This window comes from Bidens hawaiensis, unplaced genomic scaffold (genome assembly GCF_021521415.1).
Source record: "Bidens hawaiensis isolate Kalapana, Puna unplaced genomic scaffold, B.hawaiensis_p1.1 tig00000536_1, whole genome shotgun sequence".
NCBI lineage: Eukaryota > Viridiplantae > Streptophyta > Magnoliopsida > Asterales > Asteraceae > Bidens > Bidens hawaiensis.
Genome location: NW_027491034.1, coordinates 2,430,182 through 2,455,264, shown reverse-complemented (window position 1 = coordinate 2,455,264; position 25,083 = coordinate 2,430,182).

The window sequence follows — 25,083 nt, the reverse complement described above, 5'->3', positions numbered from 1 at the left end:
TCATAAATGTAAGAGAACATACGTGTAAGAGAACTTAACTTAAGCGAACTTAACCAATAGCGAACTTATACAGTAGCGAACTTAACCAGTAGCGAACTTAGCCGGCGAACTTGCTTGCAAGAGAAGTTGTACAGTGGAAGCCACGGGTTGGTTTTAACCTCATAATCATCTCTGTTTTAACGTGATATCCTTATATATGATGTTAATATCTCCCATAAGTCGTTCCCATGGCTATTTCGGATAAGACTTAACCCTAAAAAGCATAAATTTTGGACCTTTAGGCTTAAAAACTTTCGATACTAGGTTTAAGGGTTCATTTAATCGAGCCGCACAGGTTTATGGGTTCATTAGCTTCGTTTTAGCATCAAGTTTACAAATTTACATTTCGTTTATACCCGATCTATTCTCGTTCAAAGTTTCAAGGCTAAACGCTTATAAAAACGTAAACTTCTAGGGTCAAAAACATACCTTTAGTGCTCGTTTGACTTGTTTATGAACTCTAGATCTTGTATATAGCTCGTGTAATAAAGATCTAATATAAACTAACGTCCGTTTGGTCTCAAATCTCTCTCGTCACTCTCGGCCGTATATATGTTGTATGTGTATGTGTGTTTTTGAATGTGTGTAGGCAATTTTGGAAAGATGGAATGAGAGTGAGGGTTTTAGGATGGTTTGGGGGGGGGGGGGTATTTATATCCTTTAAAGCCCATGGACCTAAGGCCCATTATTCTTTAATCCTTTTTAATTAGTCCAAGTCCATGATCTTTTCCTTGTTAGTTCTAATTATTTATTTAGGCCCAATAACTAAACGCGACTTTCTTTTATTAAACATGAAAATTTAGGATGTTACAATATGATTTTAGTCTGGCTTTGTCACAATGTATCAAACACTTTCATCTATTATGACCTACAAGCCTGTAGACATCACATAGAAAAACAACAATAAAAAGCACATAAAAATATATAAACAAAACAACAATAAAAACACGAAGCATATATAATTAGAAAGCCAAACCAAATTTAGTTTATTCTTCAACTAAATATAAAAAATGGCAGAAAAAAATACAACAATTAGCACATCTTATGAATGCTCTATTGTATAAAGATAACTTTTTTTTTTACCTCAAGAGCAAGTCTGTGAGAAGCATGTCTGGAGAAGCCAAATGAAGTCCATCTTTAGACTATCAGCACTCTTAATTTTTAAATAGAAGTAGTTTAACACCATATTTTGTTGACCCACACGTATAATATACAACATATTAATTAAAAAAAATCAAATGTAATCAGATGAAAATTGCCATCAGATAAAGACTTGACTTGATACTTGTAAAAACTAACACGGCTATCAAAAGTGTACCTCGTCCACCAAGTCAGATCATCCATTTTAAAGATATGACCCGCTTTAAGTTGGTTACTCATGAGGTGCATTGATTCAAGAGTATGGACCCCTCAAAATATGTAGACAAAGTGTATTTAGATCAAGAAAGCAAGTTTTTGAACAAATCCATGCATTAGAAACCTAACATTTTCAAGAACAAACACAAATAGAAAGAGGTGTTAAAAATAAAAAGAAATTAGTTCTTATGTAAGAAATAAATCAAATTAATAAACTCTAAAATAACCCATTTTTTCACAGTAACCCTAGTTACTCTTCTAGTAACTAAACAAGCACGCATCATTAGACTAATGCAACATATATTCAAACAATATTAGACAAAAAAATCTAATATTAGAAAAAAATAGCATAGTTCAAGTTACCATGCAGATATTAGTTGGCATAAAAAACCATACCCTGTAAATTAAACTGTCAAGTTACATTTAACATCCCAAATTTCATTCGGTTAATAAAAAGAAAATACGAGTTATTATGAGTCGCGCTAGTGTTGGGTTAAATGGATATAGGTTATGGAGTTGGGTTATAAAAGAAAGAAGGAAGGACCATGGGCCTAAGCCCATGATCCATAATTATATAAACCTTAAATCACCATTTAATCCTTCATTTCTCATATTCCATACACCATAAAAAACACACACTTAACTCTTTCTCTCATCATACTCTTCCTCTCTCTAGCCGGAACCAAGAAGAAGAAGAAGAAGAATCGATCCCGACCCAAGGTAATGATAGTATGAAATTGTAGAGATCCAAACCCCTTAGATTTAATCGCGAAACAACGAACCGAAACCATTAATCCGTTGAAGTCACCAGATCCGGTGGAGTCGGGTTTAAACCGAGCCTAAGATGAGCTTAGGGATCACAACGAACTAGCTCTGATTCGTTAAGGAATTAATAACGAATTAAACCCATTCGTTAAGTAGTTCGTTAAGGGAGAACTGGAGAATGAACCCTAGTTCGTTAAGGTTCAATTCGCTACAGAAGGGACAGTTCGTGAAGGGGACCAGTTCGTTAAAGTTCCAATTCGTTATAGGGTTCAGTTCGCTATGAAAGTCGATTCGTTATAAAGTAACGAACTAGCCAATTCGTCATGGGAGACTGAAGTAACGAATGAACCCTCAGTTCGTTGAGGACTGGATAACGAACTAGAAGATTGGTAGAATTGCAGAAGTGGTCCCTGGACTTAGAAAAGAATGATATAATTACATATTAGCCATTGGACTTTGATAGTTTATGAAAGACAGCTTTAAAGGTTAACGAGTAACGATTAACTAACCGGGTAATGATTCAATGAAGTAAAATCGACTTAGACGCGTAAGACTAATTAAGTATCAATGAGAAGGACTAGAGCGGTATTTAATATTGCAATTATTAAACATTTAGTCGCGCACAGCTCAAGGAGGAATAACCAGTAGCAGAAGAAGTAACCGAGTTCAGGTGAGTTTCTAGCCCCATTTCCTTGCTATGTTTTCGGGGATGCCCCTATACTCGATGTGAAGTGTGAATACACTTACCTTAAGTGGTAAGTATATGCTATAGATGATATACGAGGTAGCTATTATATAATGCTTGGCAGTGTGTGAACGATCTTCGGATATTGCACGTATCGTCAAGGATAGTTATTGTCTAGTGGTTATTAGTGTGTATGACTTCTATGATGTGACTTGCTTGTTATGTAAATAATGTGCTGGTAGGAAGTGGGTTATAGACAAGTAGAAGTATAGTGAGATAGAAGTGGATAGGGGTCTAGTAATAGTGTTAGGGGCATAACGTGAGCACGTGGTAGAGTGAGTCTATGCGTGTCTTCGTTATTAAGGTGGCATAAGTGGCATAAAGTGGCATAAGTTGCATAAAGTGGCATAAGTGGTTAAGCTGTAGAGGTAATTAAGAGGCTAATCTGTAGGGGTAATTAAGTGATTAAGCAGTAATAGGTTAGACAGTGGATTATGTGCCTTCGGACACGAATATAAATGTATGTAGTAGTTGTATGACAAGTTGTTTTATTAACTAGAACTCACTCAGCGTAGCTGACTTTTAGTATGCACGTAGGTGATCAGACTAAAGAGCTAGTATGAGGATGGCACATGGCATGGATTGAACGGCTGGCATCTGAAGACGGAAGAAACGATGTTTTAAGTATGATGTTGTATATTATGTTTTAGAGAAAAGATCAAATGTTTTGTAACAAATGTTTTAAGTTAACGTTTCCGCGAAAGTTTTAATGAACTCTGATTGTAAGAACTGCGTTTATGAGTAAATCCGACGTTATAGGTCTAGCGGGATCGGGGCGTTACATTACAAAACTTCCCATTCTTATTCAACCTTTTTTTATTAAGCCCCTAACCTTTAAGCCAAACTAAGGCTTCACTGTTAGTAACAATTTAGTTTTAGGGTCAAAATTCATCTAACATTTGCTTTATGGTGGATCGGATGTGTATAGTATGGCCTATGGAGTGGTATAGTTTTAAACAATTTAGGAGGTTCACGTACTAAAATTATGTAACAACTCGGATTTTCGTTTATCATTTAAATTACCCGACCCGTTTCAAGTTGGGAAAATTTTATCATTTTAATTATCGCGTTTATCGGTTATATAATATTAAATATTATTTTACTCTTAATTAATATTATATATATATATATATATATATATATATATATATATATATATATATAGGGTAGGGTTAACGTAAAAACCATTAGTTTTGTGAGAAGCATAAGAATAGATGTAGACCTTTGGATCTAGGATCTAGTGGTTGAAATTGGTAGTTTCTAAAAGTTGTAAAGTTTTCTATTTACATGGTATAGTGTTCTATTTAGGTGGTGTACTTTATTTTAAAGCCTTCACACACTTCTCACAAAACAATTGTTTTTTTTATTTGAACCATTATATATATATATATATATATATATATATATATAACTTTCAAGTATATTCATTTTACTCCCTAAAGTTTTAGTTTAACCCAGTTGTATTTCCATCCTTAATGTTAAAGGACCATTTAGCAAAATCTATTATTATCCAAACCCATAACCCTTTAACCTGTATACAAAACCCATACCCATGACCCAATTAGCAAACCCGCAACCCGGTTATCATTCTTGGGCCGCAATTCACGTCGTTTATTTGGAAATCAAATCAAAATATTGTTAGACTTGCCTAATGGGGCCTAACCGACTCGTTTAGTTAGGAATAGAGGATCTTAAAGACACGAATTTGTATAATATCTAGCTCGTTATATATCTAATGCGTATATACCTCAATCGTATCAGAAAACGCGATTAAATCCTAGTCCACTCATTCCTCACCTTGCGACCAAACCCTATCAATTAATTGAATTTTAACCAGCTGTGTACCCTCTGTTCGTACCCCTTGGTCGCCGTCGGGTTTCGTTGATGGTTCACCATCAATCCAGCGTCGTGACAGGTAATTAAACATCTCAACTAGTTCGTCTTGATCTGTAGTATAAAAGCCCTAATGCGAATTTATCAATTAACAAGTAGATCGATCTATTGTAGTTTCTAGGGTTTATATCAATTTGGGGAAAATCCAGCTTTCGTATTTAATAGTTTGTTTGCGTATGAATAACATTAGATGCTTTAGTCCAGTTGGTTGCGTCATGGGTCCGTGTTAGTCAATGGTGCCGGCCAGGGACGCGGGTTCGAGCCCTGGCCAGCCCACTAGGGTCTTTTATTCTTTTTGGGTTGATTTAATGTTTTAATTATTAAACTATAGGTAATAATAAACATAACCTAATATTATTTTTATGTAACCTACACCTTATATTGACGTTTTCTAGATGTTTACTCGTCCTTGTATTTTTTAACCATTATATATATATATATATATATGTATTTATACATACGTTTTTTTTATTAAATAAAAGGTACAATAAATATAAAAAAATATACGTTAACTATAACTTTTCATAAACCGATTTTCGTTAAAGGTTCGAAATATCTATTCATTTAAAGTATTACATATCACATTTATATACTTATTTAATATATTTATTTAAACTTTATTATTATTATATATTATAATTAATAACTTAAACGTTTATCAATTTAATTGTTTATATAATTGTATTTTAATTCTTATAGTAATTATAAGTATACCTCAAGTTTATATTTAATCTATATATTTATTTTATCTTACTATATATTTACCTAAATATTATCATGAAGGATATTTGATAATAAATTTATTTGATTGGTGTGTTTAATTATTTTATTTAGATATTTCTATAAATATTATATTGTGTATTAGTGGTATGTTATAAATAATAAAGCAAATAATCATCTTATAATTAAATGATTAACAATAATGTTTGTTTTGCATAAACAATAAAAATGGATTTCTATAGATCAAAAACATCTCTATCCCAAACATAACTCTAATCGCATCTAAATCTTAATTCATTATACATGTTGACTCATTATTAATTAAGTCATATTAATATTATTTAACTAGGAATTCTTGACGGTGTGTCACAAATGATTTATCTTTCTCACATCATCACTTATATTTCGTTCATCCGATCAGGTGAGTATTTCACTTCCCTCTTTTACTTATTTTAACCGTTTTGGGGACATATGCGTTCTATTTATTTTATTATTATATATTACTCAACTTGCAACTGTTGTCCCTTTTTATAACGATTTATACCTTGCTTGTTTATGTGCATACTTTCTTTATAGGCTTCCGCATTCGGAGAGGTCCAACATAATCTCAGTCTAGTATGATCATACGACCGTCATAGTGGCTGACGTCCGACGCATTGACAATGGTTTCACCGACACCTCATTTTTGGTAACCAATACCCATTCGCATGGCAGCGGTTTAGTCCTTTCTTTATGGTTTGATTGATTTGTTTATATGCTATGGTTAAATTGTTTATCTCACTTGACACAGTTTGCTATCTTATTTATTATTATATAAAATCATGAAAATCTGGCATTTTACTCACTCAACCTTGTGTTGACAAAACTATTTTATTTTCAAAGCATATGCAGGTCATCGCATGATGTAGTTGAAGTTAGAAGATCGTTTAAGGACTTATGCTAGAAGAAATTCAATGAGACAATTAATTTTATGATGTTGATTTGTGTTTGTTTTGAGATATTGCAATGAATAATTGTTTTATTTGAAATTATTAAATAGATATTCAAACTTATAATGTTGCATAATAGTAACCTTGTGAGCTGTGACAATCAGTTCACGCCCCGAAATTTCCGCCGTAGGTTGGGGTGTGCAGATTGGTATCAGAGCCAAAAGTTTAAGATAGGTCGTTAGTGGTGCCTTAGTAATATGCTTAGGAACCCCATACGTGCTTATTTGTTTACCTGATGTGTTCTATTTGATTGTTTACAGCTTACGTAATTACTTGTTAGATTAGAAACTTATTTAACTGCTTAGCTAATTGTTTATTTTATTGTCATGCACACACACAAAAAACTCCGAAGCTATGCTTCACTTTCAAAATATTTTATGACTCCGAGACTACGTTTCATTCTCAAAATATTTTTATAACTTTGAGGCTACGCCTCAACCTCAAAATATTTCTATTTAGTTTTTTTTACATTGCATTTTATTGTTGAAAATTTTCTTGAGAATTTTCTAGCTTTGTATTTGCTCTTTTTCGCTTAGAACTATGGAGTGTGACAAGATTCCCCGCCATTGTGGGAATTGTCATCCGACCAACACTTTAAGCGTTTAACGTAACCGGCCAAACAGTTACACCCTTTATTGTGTTCTATTATTTTTAAAATGTTTAGTCGGGTGTAAAACCCATGGGACGCCATGGACACGCCAACTGTACATTTGTACAATTTGTTATATTTGCGATATTTTGTTGGAACATTATCATCCGTGGTGATACAACAGATGTTTCAACTTCTTGTGCTTGAGTGCGTTTATTCGTTATTTAGTTTGGTCGGTTGAATCGCCATGTAACGCTCATGGGCCGTCAATCTTAATTGATTCATTGAATTCATTAATTAAGTTGAGCCATTCAAATTGCCATGTAACGTTCATGGAAGGCCAACTTACACATTTGTTTTGGTTTTGGTATGCTAATAAGTTGGGGGAAACAAAATGCCATGGAAAGCTCATGGGAAACCCAACACATCGAAGAACATTCGTTATTTATTTAGTTGTTTGTTTATTTGATTTTATACGAAACGATTTACGATTTGATTTAACTATTTAATTATTCTATTATTCAATTATGCAATTAATCAATTTCTTACTTACTAAATCACTTTTGAATCAAGATTTATTGATTCAATCTATTCATACACTCAAAAACATTTTATTCTCCTGATCGGATACAAACCCTTCACTCATCAAGACTCGATTATCACGAGCCAACCAAAATAATTTACACTCTATTATTGGAATTGGTTTTCACCTATTCATCTTATCACGTTATTATAATATCAATACCTCAAGTGATTTAAAAAATATAGCACAATTTAATACTCATGATATCATATACATAAACCACTAAACATATTTCAAGCATTCAACCTCAAATTATAATTTGTTAAAAACATTAGTTGACTTGTTTTATATTAAAGTCAACCGATATCGACCCACTCAAGTAACTGAGATATATGCTGTTGAAAACACAATAAAAGTATTATTATTCATAAACGAATCAAAATCAATACCATTGATCAAGATGGTAAAGTAACAAAAGTATCTAGAAAGGAAGCATGTCAAATGGGTTGAAAGTCGCACATAGGGTATTTCTAATGCAATAATTGCAAAGAACCTGGGGCACTATTTGCCAGCCAAAACTTGCAGGCCTACAACAAAAGGAAAACAAAAACCTAATCTTAATAAAAACAAGTCAATGGTGTTAAAATAATAAGCCAAACCTTGATGATTTGATCAAGCTCAATGTTCATAACTTAATTAAACTTGGATTCAACACATCATCCCAAAACATTCAAACAAAATATATAAATCTAAACACTGACTATAATAATCATGAGGAAAGACGATATAAAATTATAAAATAAGAATTTACGTGAAATTTATTATCTTGTCGGGCTTTTGCTTACATGAACTTACATAGAAATCGCCCAGTAGCTACCTGCCAAAGAATTATTTTTTCTAATTTATAAAATTCAAAGAAAAAGCATGATGAATCACATACCTTATTATGCTATTATCGCTAGTGACCCTCATTATGCTATCATCTAAGTGTTTGAATCATATATACACTCTTACTTAAAAATAATAAACATGTCCACTGCCAACAAAATTCATCTTTAACCTTTAAATACGTAAACGAAAAACTCAAAGCTCACCAGAAAGATTAAATTTCAGAGTTCCAAACAGATTTAAATTTCAAAAATTACCAGAATAGTAGTCAAGAACATATGAATGATCGGAGCCGAATAAGGGTTTTCAATTGAACATGGGAAGTCTTCAAATGACATTTGATACGTCGTGGTTTTCAATTAGTAAGATTTTCAATGGCGTACAATGGGATGTGAAACAAGTATACCGTTGTGATTAATTGGTTATGATAAAGTTGAAGCAGATGAGGGTTTTTGAGGAGACTGCGAATCAGTGAGGGCTTAAAAGTGAGTTGGTAACAGAAGATGGGTTAATCCGAGAGAGGAACAACTGCCCATTAAATTCGCCGCTTGCCGGAGTGCTATTGAGATTACGCCGGAGAAGTTAATGGTATTAAATATTACCGTGTCTTATCTGAGAGAGTATTGGAAGGTGAAAGGTTGTATGTATGTATTATAAATGAGTTTAACCCAATGCCTATTTTTATTGGTGGATTTTTAAAGTTTCCTTTTTTATCTACCACTTCTCTATTTTTTATATGAATATTTTTTTTTAAAATAAATAAAAATGCTAGACAATAAATTCTATTAAATGATTATTGATTATTAATATTAATTTATATCATTTATATTATTCCTTTTTCATTATTCATTATAACGTATATTACCCTAAACCTAAATAAATTATCCCCTCTTTCACGCCTCCATCATGTTCTTCCACGGATCTCTACATTCATTTCATTTATTCGGCAAATTGACAGTCCACCGTCGATAAAGCTGTTAACAGCCGTTTAATCTACAACTATTCGGCCTACCCATTACTACGTTAACAAACCATCAACATTTCTACTGGTCACTTAAAGCATCACGTATTATGTTGATTCACATGAAATTATATATATATTTTTTATGATTTCATACACTAATTTAGGTTGCCTATCAAGTGTCCGATCAAATGTCAGTTTGTTATTTTTTATTATTGCTTAATGTTTAATTGTTTATTTAATTGATAAATAATGGTTTTAATTTTAGATTTATGAGATTTGACCGATTAATTACATGTAAACTTGAAATCCATAATCAATTGCAAGTAAATTTCTCTATATTAAGAACAAATCAACCATATGATTAAGAATTACTTTGATTACGGAATTTCAAAATTATAATCAATTATGATATATACGTGGTATGAATGATTTTAACATAATCATCAAATCAACCATATGATAAGGATCTAATATTATCATAATGATTCTAATTTTAGGGATAATAATAAATAAAAAATAAATTCATTATACAAGAAACAATTATCATAGGGATTCTAAAATTATCATAAATCTACAACTTATATCAATTATGCAATTAGTCAATTGATGATTAAATTTATTAATGGTAATAAATAAAAAATAAATTAGTTACATATTTTTGTACATTACTATGTTTATGTTGTATGTTGAAATATGGTGTAGATTTAAGCATATTAATTTTTTTTATATTTTAATTATAATATAATAATATAATTTAACAACATTAAATTCAAATAGTTCAAAATTTTAAAATCCGTAATCAAAGACCTCCTAATTTTTGTCCATATTACAAGCTAATTCAAAATCTGTAATTTTATGATTTTTAATTAATTACATTTATACATTTCTTCTTTATTCACCTATCCAAAAATTTAAACATCTAATACTTATGTATAAATACTTTGACCTTCACATAATAATTCTCACACCATCACAACGGAATTAGCAAAAACGAATTTGTTTGTTTATAAGGTATATAGTTTGGTCGTGCTTATATAATTCATTTTGTTGTTTAGTTGTTCGGTTCAAAGTATAAATTTTCAAAAGTTAATAGTTAGTTTATTTTTAATTTTTCACCACCAGGAAGATGGAGCCAACATACATTATAATGTTGAACCAACTGGATGTACTTAACAACGACTGTGTCCTCAAGGTTCGTATTTTGAAACTCTGGCGTCTTAAGGACAATAACAAGCCCGGAGAAGATTGGTCGATAGAGATGATTTGGAAGACGAAATGATATTGTTACATAAAAATATATAGCTTACCATAATGTGGACTTTTACTTTTATTCCAAATTACACATTTATTAATTTTATTATATTATTCACACAATTTTGTATTAATTATTGGATGGTGAATGTTTTTATATTTATTGGTCAGGTTTTCACCGATTTTGTACTAATACACATTTATATATTTTTCCGGTAAGGTTATATCGTTTTCCGGTGAGGTTTACATTTGTTCACATAATTCAAATCTTCCATAATTGGCAATTTATTTAGTATGTGATATTAATATTAATATTTAATTTTATCAATTCAGATAATTGTCCCAACTTGATATAATGGATTGAGGATTTGTTGACAAGATTTCTTATTTTTTGTTTAATATTAATGTATATTTTTGTTATTATTCATGTATTTTTTCACAATTCATGTAATTTCATTGATTATTATATATTCCGAAAATGAAATTTAATTGATCATTCTATAATACATTAAATTAGTTATAGTAAGATAATTAATCTTATGTTGTTGTTAAAATCCAATTAAATCATTAATGCCAACGCAAATTAAAATATTATTATACTTTCCAATATTATCGTATTTAACATTTTTAAATAATACACATTTAATATGACATCATAGAAACCGATTTTCACTAGGGGTGAGCAAGATAAGGATCGGACCCTTGAAACCCGGTTACCCGACTCTTAAAACCCTTAATTAGACCCGAATAAATAATATGGGTCGGGTAAAGGGTATTTAAATTTCACCTTAAAGGGTAAAAGGGTTTCAAGGGTCCGACCCTTTTACAAACCCTTGACCCGTTTACTAGATACATGTACATCAGATTCACGATTAATATGAAATTTATGAGAGGTTTGTATTTCATATATGATTTATCAAAAATTTCCAACTACTAAGAAAAATAAAAATAAAGGGTCATACTACTGAATGGAAACATATATATGGAAATCAATGAATTGTTCTCTACAATTAATTTATGAATGTGGATATTGTTTGCATAAGTTCAAATGATTGATAAACTTTCAAAGTTAGACTTTACTATGTTATTAAATGAAAGTATAATTGTTCTAGGATTCATATATTAAAGTCATTTATAAGATATGAAACTAGTAAATGCAGAAAAAAGGAAATGTGATTACTGTCTTAAGGGTAAAGGGTAGGACCCTTGAAACCCTTATTTATACCTGACCCTTTTATTGGTTAGAGGGTAGGGTTTCGGGTCCTCGTTTCTTCCTAAAAGGGTAAAGGGTCCGGATAAGGAATTAGGTAAAAGGGTAGGGTCATACCCTTTGAACAATCCTAATTTTCACAATTCAAATATGGATTTTCACTATTTATGTGAACTTTACAAAAATGTGTTATATAATTTGGCTTTCACCAGCTATTCAAAAACCGAAATTTAACGGATTTGGCCATTTCATAAATTTCCAATATTAATGCCTTAAATTAAAAAAAAAAATATTTTTAATAACCATTTCTAAATATTTCAAGTTATTATGATTTTAATGTCAATTTCAACTAAATTTATCAATATATTTATTCCTAAATATCAAAAATAAAATATATAACAAAATGTACATTTATTTAATTCGGTTTTTATATAATACCTTTAATTTATGGTTAATATTCATAACATATTTAAAACCTTATTCCTATTTTTTATATTTGACCATTTTTTAATTATGTCTAAATTTCAAGATTCATACCTTTAGTAAAACCCTCATATTTTCTTTAACTGATTAAATACGAAGTTTACAAATTAAATACAAACTTTTACAAATTTAATTAATGTATAACATAAACCCCCATTATAATATTACAAAAATAAAAAAAAATCATTTATTTGAAGTTTATTTATTACAATACAACTGTACTAAATTTTTTTTTAAAGATTACTAACAATTTTTTTATTCATAAAATTGAACTTTAGCATTGGGTTTAATAGATCTAACAAAAAAAGTTATTGAATGTTTCTTATACAAAAGTTAAAATAAAAATTCTTTTATAACAATATGTATATTTATTTATTGATTGCAGTTTTTATATAATTATATTTTTTTCTTCATTCTAAAACTTATTAACAAACACTACAAATATAATTCTAGCAATATAATCTATTTGTAGTCGTATGCCAAACTCAGCAAACATTATTTGACCAATTCTCATTGATGTTTTGGATAAAAATCAGCTAAGGATAATGTATCCAAATCTGTTAAGTGATGTATAGTGCTAACACGATAAGAGCGCATATACAATCAAAATCTTCTTGAACACAATGATTTTATCACGAGGGAAAAAACCCTTGATTATGATAATCTTACTTCGGTCAAAAACTAGCAATGTAATCTTTGGTCGAATTGCTTCGGTCAAAGATTAACAAGATAATCTTTGGTCGGATGGTACGTGATTATTATAACCCCCGGCACAAAAAACCTTCGTACGGTGAAAACTATCACCGTCAAGTTTATTAATGGTTAAAGGTGGTTACAAGTGTTGTGGAGTTTATGATCGATGTTACAAAGTAAACTAGTGAGTAGAGAGAGTGATTGCTTCTGCTCTAGAGTGCGTGTGAGTACAAGTGTCCTCTAATCGATCATAACTCGATAATTATATAGAAAATACAATTAACAATATCTCCTAATAATCCGCAAGTCCTCCACTAGCCGCTCCCATTACTTTGACCACGTGCCATAGAAGTCCAATAGCGAAATAATTGAAAGAACAAGTCTAAGAGCCGTTGTTGACATTTAAACATCAATCTTCATACGAAATCGTCCATTACTAACTATGTTCAATAACGATCCTTGATCCATACTCCAGCTAGAGAATGCTCCATGAGGATAATTGATGCAAGCATGCCTTAAAATTGTTATACCTGTTTAACACATCACCATACTAAACGCAATCATTAGTAAACAAATAATACCGAGGATCATTGATCCTTTATAACCTGTTACACATCTCAAGGATAATCTATCCATAAGATAGTTAAGGATTAAGGATCCTCAGCATAAAATTCATGCCCTAACAATTGCCTCCAAATTGGCGGGTGATTGTGTAAAACAACTTTCATTTTGTATTTCAAAATCTCTGCAAAAACTTATAGATGGGACGGTTTTGCCAGAAATATTTACCATTTAGCCCCCGAGCTAATAATTACCGTCTATATATGCCGCCCTATATCTTGATTATAATCATACCTCCAGCCGACGCATCAGGTATCCTTCCTATTCTTTTCTTATTTTCTTTAACAATGTCTATTGCTTCAACGTTTTCTTCTCTGTCTCCCTCTAAACCTTCTGAACAATTTTCCGATGACTCCGAGTTGTCGAAAATGGAACCACAATGCCAGATAGCCAACCCGTCTACCGAGATTTGTAAACTCACAGATCCCGAGATCGATGAGTTCCGCTTGTTGTTCCCTCCGAAAACCCTATTCTGACTTTAAGAATCCAGTGTCCGCTGCGACGTATATTCCAAAGTCTGGGTGTGTTTTCCGGCGACTCCGTTCTCAATCGGCTACAAGTATCCTTTTTCTCCTTTCACTCAAAGTTTCTTCGATTCCACTGGCATATCCTATATACAGGTTATGCCTATGCTTTGGAGGGTTCTTAGCACTATCGAGAGAATCATCGAGGAGCAAGAGATTGATTTTGGTCTTCCAGAGTTATCACACCTTTACACCCTTACTACCCACGGTCCTGCCCGATTTATCTTCAAATCCAAGCCTCGACAACCTCACCCAATACTAAAAGCCACTTTAAATGATTCCTTGTGGAGGAATCAGCATTTCTTTGTAAAACGTGACTCAATACAAGGAGGGATTAATCTCCCTTCAAAGTGGGTTAGAAAGGGTAGTGTTAGTGCACGGTTTTGCGTCTCGAGTCTTTGTATTTATCTTTAATGTATTTGACGTTTTATTTAATGTAATAAACAATTAAGTTATCTTGTTAATTCGTTAATGTAAGGTCTAGTTCGCTAAGGTTGTTTAGCGAACTAAGACTTAAGTTTATTTCCTCCTGATTCGTTAGGGGATGTTAACGAATCAGGGGGTGATTCGTTATGTTTATTTAACTTTAATGTATGTAACGAGTTGGGTGTTAGTTCGTTAGGGAATGTTAACGAACTAACCTCATCCTCTATTTATAGGTGAACACTGTTCACGTTTAATATATGTTTTCAAGAGTAATTAACGAAGTGCTGTCCAAATCGCTCTCGATCTTCACCTTAATATTATTCACATATACAACTACTAATACTGATAATATATACATATATAACATATAACCATACGTAATTATGAGCTAGATCCAATTTTAGGATTAATCAAATACACACAGATCCGAGATATGTTATAGTTATTGTGATTGGTTCAAGGGTACTAACAAGTGGTATCAGAGATTTCGGGGCTCAATTACCCTTGATTTGATTGTTTAATTAGAGTATTGAATTGTTAATTAGTATTATGTATTGATAGTGTTATGTTTGGGTAAATTTGGATTAATTTGAGGTGCTTCGATTGAATTATGGAAGGTTTGTACTGGATTTGAGTTGGTTAAGGTATAGGAAAGGTTTGGAGGATTGGAATTGAAGATTGGTTTGATTGTGATTTGATCTGGTATTGATTCTGATTCGTGTCCGAAACAGAGGTTTGGTTTTGGTACAATTTGATTCGAGATAGGGGTTAATCGGTTACGAGTATTGGTGTTTTGGATTCGCGATTGATTTGCGAGTCGTTTGGTAGGTTATTTGTGAAATTTGGTTAAGAATTGAGTGCATATTACGGATTTGAGTTTCTGGGTTTCTTGTTCTTCATTTCCAGAAAATCTGGAATTTATCTTTGAAGATTTGAAGATTTGAAGATCACTTTGATTCGTTATCATCTTTATGGTGATTCTTCATCTTGGTCACTTTGATTCGTTATCTAAGATAGTCAATTCGTTATAAAATCCAAGTGATTCGTTAATCAATTCGCTAAATCATCTGATTCGTGTCTAACAAACTCGTGTGACACGTGTCTACCTTGGGATTTGTTTTATAACAACCTGTGCCACGTGGCATTAGGTGTCAGAGTTTGTTACAAACGGTTGTAACTGCCTGATTCGTTATAGATTGATTCGCTATCAACTAAAGCCTATTCGTTATCTAATTCGTTACCTGTTCGTTATCTAATTCGTTACAAGAAACTTTTAGTTCACTAAGCTTTCACTTTGTGATTAAATTAGTCAATTCGTTAGTGTTGACTGATTCGTTGACTGATTTGTTGACCATCTGGTTCATGGTCTGAGTTGATTCGTTAATCATTTGATCGCTAAAATCATTTCTTGTTCGTTAACATTAATCCTTATTTCGTTAAGGTTTAATTCGTTAAGTACTGTTCACAGTTCGCTATAACTGTTTACAATTCGTTACATTATTCACAGATTCGTTACTTAAGTTTGTTTTTAATCCTTAAAGTTTCAAACTTTACAAAAATGGCTGTTATGTATGCACTAGCTTCTCAAAACATATTGATGCAACAAATGTTACAACTTGATACCGAGATAGGTTATGCACTAGCTTCTCAAAACATGTTGATGCAACAAATGTTACAACTTGATACCGAGATAGGTTCACATTCAAAGTGTCCTAGATTGATAAAATTTAACTATTTTGCTAAATGGGAACCTCGGTTTCGTGCTCATTTGTGTTCCATTCACCCTGATTGCTCATATTGTCTAGATGAGGTTTATATGGCACCAATGATTGGTGATGACACTATTGGGTATACTCCTAAAGTTGTTTCTTAATACCCACAAGAAGAGAAGAAAGCTTTATAAATCGAGATAAAGGCTTATTCTACTCTTACTATGGCATTACCCGAAAATATTTTTCATCAAGTGGGTAGCATAAAGAGATGTGCTTCTTTATTTCAACATCTGCGTATGAGAAGTATGGGGAACATAGCTGAGAGTAAGAAAGTGATGCTCATGTTTCAGTTTCCAAACTTTAATCTATTGAAGGGAGAAACAGTTGAAGAGATGATTACACGATTTAATCATTTAATTGCTGAAATGGACAAGATGAAATTGGAAATTTCTGAGACTGATAAAATTGACACTATTAAGAGTGTGCTACCAAGTTCTTACTCAACATTTCTAATGGTTTTGAAAGAGAATGATTATTTCTTGAATGAAGACTTGACTGCACTTGAATTTTTACAAAAGATTGAAGCCACAGAATATGATCTTAAGTGTCAAAAATCCTCCAAGGAAAGTCAAGATCCTGCTTTCTATGGTGGAGGTATGCCTCTTAGTTCAACGATCTCTCCAATAACCACTTTTCTTACTCATGCTTCAAGTGAAAAGGAATAAACTATGTTTAATGATCCAAAAGTATGTTTTTACTCCGCTGGTAATTCTGGATTGTCTGGTGGTTCTGGAAGTTCAACTACTACTAATCCATTTGCTTCACCACCTAGTGTCAATATGAAGAAAGCTGAGCAAAACTTTGCTTTTCTGACAGCTTTCATGTCTTCATATGAAAACTTGGTGAGTAGTAATATTGCCACAAGTGATTTAACTGATGAGGACTATGATCATATAGATCCAGATGATTTGGAAATCATGGATTTAAAGTGGAACATGGCTATGATCGTCCGTAAAGTTAAAAGATTCATGCAGAGAACTGGAAAGATCTTCTGGCCTTAAACAAGAAATTGGGTTTTGACAAGTTGGAAGTAAAATGCTATAATTGTCAAGAATTTGGACATTTTGCTAAGGAATGTGACAAACCGAAGAAAGAGTATACTGGTCCTCGTGGTCAACATCAAAATTCTTCTACACCACGAGGTAGTGATGCTAAAAAGAAACCATCTACTTCTACATCACAAGCAATGTTGGCAGATGGAAATGATTGGTCACAACGGTTACTGTGTAATGACACTCAAGCAAATTTGGCTATGTTTGGGTTAAATAAAGACTGTCAAGATGCAAGTGAAAGTGAACTGTCTTCTGATAATGATTCAGAATCTGATTCTGACAATTCATATGACAAGTCTCCAACTGTATTTGATTGCATGGCCAAGATCAATGAGGTTACTCATTCTATCTCTGCTACTTCATCTGTTAAAGTATCATGTGTTGATTGTGAATCTAACAAACCTAAGTTAGAAGCTTTGAAAAATCACAATGATAATCTTGTAAGAGAAATTGCTTCTCTGAAGGATACTTATCGACAATCTCTTGAATCTCAAATGAGATCTCGAGAAAATATCGAAGCATTATCGACAAGTAACCAGGATCTCAAGGCTGAGTTATCTGTGAAAATGACAATTAATGACCAAAATTTTCAAGAAATTTTGAAACATAGATCAAAGATAACCGAGCTTGAGAATGAGGTTCTTTAGTTGAAGAACAAATTGGGTAAATTTAGAAATTCCTCTTTTCTGTTAAATGAAATTATCGAAGTGTCTGGAAAACAAAAAGATTCAAAGAGAGGTATCGGTTTTGTTGAAATTCCGCCACCTTTTCACAATGATTACAAAATTAATCCTTTTGCTAGAAAAGAAGAGGATTTGATTGAAAAAGAATCTGTGATTTCTGAAAAATCTAAACCAGTTAAAACAGAAACTGTTAAAATCCAAGTTCCTCCTCAAAAATCTCATGTTCAAAGCAACAAGTCTTTGTTGAGAATGTTGACAAAGTGATTATCGAGGACGTGTTTGAACCTGAGGTAATACACAAGAATAAGAACATTCCAAGTTCTAATCATAGTCTTTGCGAGCCTCAAGAATTTGAGGAAGCTGTGTATGGTTCATTCAAGCCTCAAATGAAAAAGGAAGAACCTGTGAAAACTAAACTAGTGAAGGCAAAGTAGTAAGATAAACCAAAGATTTCTGATGAGGACTTAATGCGTTTTATTAATCCTCCTAGTTCTAAGCCATCATATGTTAGAGTTTTTAAGTTGAAAGGAATTGACACAATGTTTTCTGAGAAAGACATTCCAATTAGCATCATTAAACCAGAACTGATTGAGAGTGTATTTCAAAATGAAACATCACAGATTCAAGAACTTGAACGTCTTTATGCTCAAGAAAAAACATCAGCTTCTTCTGATCCATTGACTAAAGCCAAGCAAGTGTTAAAACATGCTAAAAAGATTAAATTTTTAAAGTCAACGGGAACAAATACTCTGAAAAGTTTTTCTAATAGCTCTAACTTAGATTTTTACTTGAAAAAGAAATCTAAATTATCCGATGAGTTTGCTAAGAGCGTGACCAAAAATGTGAGCCATCTTCAATCTTCTACATACTCTACTCCATCTAATTCTCAACATCATCGTGTAGACATGCGAAGTTGTTTTCTTTGAGGTCAGCATGGTCATTTAGTGAGAAATTGTAGTCAGAAGAGCTACTAGAATCTTCATCCTTTTATCAAAGACCATTCCAAACCGGTTCCTTTGCTAAAGGAGATTCTGAAATGAACTGTCTCGTATCCTGATGATACTCATATTATGTTCTCAAATGTGAATCCTTGGAAGGTTATTCATGTTAATGAGACACATGGTCAGGTAAAACCAAAGTTTGATCCATATGAGCCAATTTGTAGGAACATGAATTCAAATATTGTTCAAGCTGCTTATCTGAGACGAAAGTCTAGAAATCCTGCAACATATTCTCAGGTTGCTGAACAACAGTTGAAGTCTGTTCAAGTTAATGATCAAAAAGAAAACCAAAAGGTGCCCAAGACTGAGGCCTGGGCTGACTTTTTGAACTAATTATCTTTACTTTGTGTGTAGGGTTCATCCAAGACTGTGTCTGGTGAAAAATAGATAATGGAATAGTGGATGTTCTCGTCATATCACTGGGAATCTCGACCTATTAACCAACGTGAGAAATATTCAAGGGGGTTATGTAGCGTTTGCTGGGAATTCTGGGGGCATGATCACACAAGAGGCTGAAGTTTCAAATGGTCATATTACTTTTGAAAAAATAAATTATTGTGACAAGGTGGATCATAACTTATTAAGTGTGTCACAGATTTGCGATAAAAAGTACACTATGATATTTACTGAAAAAGAATGTCTTATCTTAAAACCGGGTTATGTTATTCCCGAGGACATGGTTGTCATGCGATCACCACGATTGAATGATATTTATGTCTTAAACATGAGCTCTAAAGTATGCACATCGATAGAAACATGTTTTGTCTCGAAAGCGACCGAGAAAGATTCGATTCTATGACATCATAGAATGGGTCACATACATGTTAGAAAGATGAACTATTTAATGGCTAATGATTTAGTGGAAGGTGTCTCGTTGAAGAATTTTAAATTATCTGATCACTGTGTTGCATGAAAAAAGGGCAAGCAGAAGAAGAAGACACATCCCTCTAAGTTATTAAACTCCATTAATACTCCTCTTGACCGACTTCATATGGATTTGTTTGGTCCTGTGAATCATGTGAGTATTGCATGGGATTGGTATTGTCTTGTGTGACTGATGATTATTCGAGATACTCATGGGTGTTATTTATGAGTTCGAAAGATCAAACACCGGTTTTGGTACAAAACCTTATCACTAAGATCGAATCATTATACAAACAAAAGATGAGGAGAATCCGAAGTGATAATGGTACTGAATTCAAAAACACTGTATTAGATTTCTTTTGTGTTCAAAAAGGAATTCATCGAGAATACAGTGCACCTTATGTACCTCAACAAAATGGTGTTGCTGAACGAAAGAATAGAACCTTGATTGAAGCTGCACGAACTATGCTCGCTGATTCTAAGCTTCCCGTCCAATTCAGGAATGAGGCGGTGAATACAGCTTGCTATACGCTTAATCGAGTTCTAACTGTTAAACGACTCAAAAAGACAAGTTATGAGTTGTTGAATAATTGAAAACCTAATTTAAAGTACCTGGAACCTTTTGGGTGTCCGTGTACCATGTTGAAGAAGGATGCGGGTATATTTGAAGAAAAATCTATCGAAGGGTATTTCTTGGGATATGCATCTCCAAAGAAAAGAGTATTTAACTTCACATCTGGTTGTGTTGAGGAATGGTACCATGTGGACTGTCAAAAGTACACAACTCCTCCTCAAGGGAAAGGTCCCGACTGGATTTTTGACTATGATAGTTTATTTAATTCATTTACTCCATCGACTGAACACATAGACGAAGACCTGGTTCGAGCATACTTTGAAGATCATTTGGCAATTCCAAGATTTTCAAGTTCTAATGATGTTGAAGCTCCACCTATAGCTTCAACTGAGGAACCTAATGTTTCTTCTCCAACTGCTTTTGATAATGTATCTACTTCTTCTGATGATGAGCAAGTTAATGATCACGTTATTGAACTTGATTGTGATAATGTTTCATTTCCTGAGCTTGGTGAACATTACACCAACTTATTTGATAATGTTGTTGTTCCTGAGAATTCTACTCTTCGGATTCATGGTTATCATCCACAAGAAAACATCATTGGAGAACTTGATGTGGGCGTTCGTACACGTCATCAAGTTGCTTCGTCAAGTGATAATACCGGATTGTGTGCATATGCTGAATTACATTCATCAGGAATTGTAAATCATGCAAAATTCACTTGCTTTCTATCTCAAGTTGAGCCAACGACGGCTCAAAAGGCACTTGAAGATCCTTCTTGGGTAGAAGCTATGCAGGACGAATTACAGCAATTTGCACGTTTGGGTGTTTGAGATTTAATCTACAAGCCTGCTAGGGTCAAGAAAGCAATTTCGCCTAAGTGGGTATTTAAGTGTAAGAAAGACGATCGAGGGGTGATTATCAGAAACAAAGCACGTCTAGTGGTGCAAGGTTTTCATCAGCAAGAGGGTGTTGATTACACAGAAGTATATGCTCCAATTGCAAGATTAGAGTCGATTCGAATCTTCCTGGCATATGCTGCTTATAAGAATATCAAAGTTTATCAAATGAATGTTAAAAGTGCTTTTCTCAATGGTGAACTACACGAGGAAGTGTTTGTTTTACTGCCTCCTGGTTTTGAAGATCCTGATTATCCGGACCGAGTTTACCGATTAAACAAGGCCCTGTTTGGTCTACATCAAGCCCCGAGAGCTTGTTATGGCACGCTCGCCGACCATCTGACTGATAACGGCTTCAAACGAGGGACTGTTGATTGCACTTTATTTCATAAAACTGTTGGTGACGATCTTCTCCTAGTTCAGATTTATGTCGATGACATTATTTTTGGGTCTACAAACGACACGTTGTGTAAGGAGTTCGAGAAGTCCATGCAAACAAAGTTCGAGATGAGTTCGATGGGGGAGATGAATTTCTTCTTAGGGTTGCAAGTTCACTAGTCTGCTAACAGAATCTTTATTCATCAGACAAAGTATGTGAACGATGTCTTGAGCCGATTCAAGATATCTGCCGGAAAAATCCCTTCTACTCCTCTCCCCGTGGGTCACAATTTATCACCGGATGAATTGGAGGATACCGTTGATACTACCCTCTATCGTGCCATGATTGGTTCTTTAATGTATCTAACGGCTTCTCGCCCCGACAATATGTTTGTTGTTTGTCTTTGTGCTAGGTTTCAAGCAAGTCCACGAGTGACTCACCTAGCTGCGGTTAAGAGAATACTTCAGTATTTGAGGGGAAATCCAGACATCGGGTTGTGGTATCCCAAGGATGATACTTTTGATCTTACTACTTATTCAGACTCAGACTATGGAGGTTGCAAGATCAACTTCAAATCAACGACTGCAGGATGTCAATTTTTTGGAAACCGGCTTATTTCCTGGCAGTTTAAGAAGCAGACAACGGTCTCCACTTTAACCGCCGAAGCTGAGTATGTTGCAGCTTCGAGTTGCTGTTCCCAGGTTTTGTGGATACAACAACATCTTCGCAACTACGGTTTGAAGTTTCTTATTACTCCTATTTTGATTGATAATTCTGCCGCAATTTCTATCACAAAGAATCCTGTACAACATTGAAAACTAAACATATCGAAATTCGATATCACTTTATACGGGATTGCTTTGAGAAGAAGTTGATTGACCTTGAGAAAGTGCATACTGACTTTCAGAAAGCCGATCTGTTTACCAAAGCTTTTGACAAAACGTGTTTTCAATTTTTGCTTGGTTTTAACGGATTGAAGACCCTCACTGATATCTTTAAAGAAGGATGATTATCTTTATTTTCTGTCTTTTTTCCTTTAAAATTTATTTTGGTTTTAGGGGGTGAAAAACTATAAAATACAAAAAGATTGTGTTTTTCGTTTGTATAAAAAATACATTAAAAATTCTTAAAATTAAAAAAAAAATTGTGACTTCTTTTCTTTAATGTTTTACTTTTAAAATTCTCTTTGAAAAAACCAAAAACATTTTAAAATTTGAAAATCCAAAAATATTGTGATTTAAGTTTGTATAGAAAAATCCGAAAATCCAAAAAGATTGTGAAGTTTATTTTTGTTTATAAGAGAATTGAAAAAGACAAAAATATTGTGTTTTTAAAGTATGTAAAGAGAAAAGCCAAAAAGATTTTTTGCATGCGTTTGCTGAAAATTATGTCAATTATCTACATTTAAAGGGCATACACTTGTATATGTTTGGTCATGACATTTACTTGTAAATGACTGGGTTAGTCATTTACCTGATAATGGAAAATAGTTGGGGCATTTGTTATGTGTTTTTAGATTTTTTTTTCTTGCTGAAAATTATGTCGGTTATTTAAGTTTGTGAAACATGCTTGCATGTCTTGGTCATATTATTCATTTGCTGAATTGATAGAAGAACCATTTATTTATAGACTAAAGTTAACTGGGGCGATTAAATTTATCTTTATTTATATTTTATGCTCCTCAAAATTTTTGAGTTTTTGAAGCAAAAAGAGAAAATGATAGTATATTGATTATCTTGACTCCAAATCCTGCAAGAAGTAAGTTTAAAAGACTGTGTGCCTAATTGCATTGGTGCATTGGTAAGTCTTAAAACAAACAAGTAGAGTAAAGTATGTGATATAAACATAAAGAAATGCCAAATTGAAAGGGGTGTTAGTCTTTAGAAAAAGTCTTGGTGAGGATGACAGAAATGTAATAACCTGTCTTACTCAAGCCTTATACTTGTTTGATCAACCAAAAATAAAATAAAGCAAATAACAAGCTTTGAGGTTCTGGACACTGTGAGTCTTTATGCGGCTTAATCATCTGGGTATTCATATGCATGAATATTTCATTCGGTTTTTGAGCAAACCCAAAGTCATTAAACTTGATCACTGCTGTACTTCGTACAAATTTCCAAATTACTGACTTGATCAAAATCCGCTGTTAGTCATACACTGTTCCTCCCTTGCGCGCGTCTTAATACCATTAAGAAACGGACCCCAGGGGATACAATGTATGTAAGCCGACAGATGGACTCCTGCATATTCACTCATAGTAACAGAAAATCAATGCATTGCTCATAAATTTCTATAAAAACAAATTTTTGATCAATAATATAATGGTTTAAGTCAAGTTGGGGTGATATGTCAAAAATCAAATTAAGCTTGAACCGAGATTAGAGGCTTATAGTTTCTGATATTCTGTGCAATAATTGAACCAATTAATCATATCACAAAAACACTTGAAAGTTTGTTATTAGATTTAAATGGACAACAATACCAATGACCGACTTAACACCAGTCATAATATCACTGAAATATAAAACTGTGATGGAAGGGCAATTTGGTCAATATGATTCTCTGCTCAAACTCAACAAAAATACGTACTATTTTTGAAAATCATATAAAACTCAAAAAGATTTTATATTTTCTGTTTCGGATTCTTTTGTAAAAACTTTCTTGATATATTACAAAATAAAAAAAATATTTTTCATTCCGTTTTTACATATTATTTAAATAATTTATTATCAGTATCAAAAAGTGAAACTAATTTTTAAAGTATTTGATTATCGGGATAAAGGTCCTCGGTAATTCTTTTAAAATTAATTTTATATTTTGTTTAATTATTTAATTCATTTAATTAGTTATTTATTCTTTTAAAATTAAATAATGTTTAATTCGTTATTTATGGATAATGAATTAGGGTACCCTTTAACGAACTACAATCTAGTTCGTGTCTCTAACTTGTTTCCGCACTCTGTAACGAAATACATCCAATTCGTTATGCATATTTAACGAATCAAAACACGATTTGCATTTTAATTCGTTATACATTTGTAACGAATCAAGACACGATTTGAATTTTGATTCGCTATGTCACGTATTAAGATAAGGGTAACGAATCGGCTGATTCGTTATTAGATCTCTAACGAATCTGATTGGTTCGTACATAGGGATGCGTGTAAGGACTGTGTATAA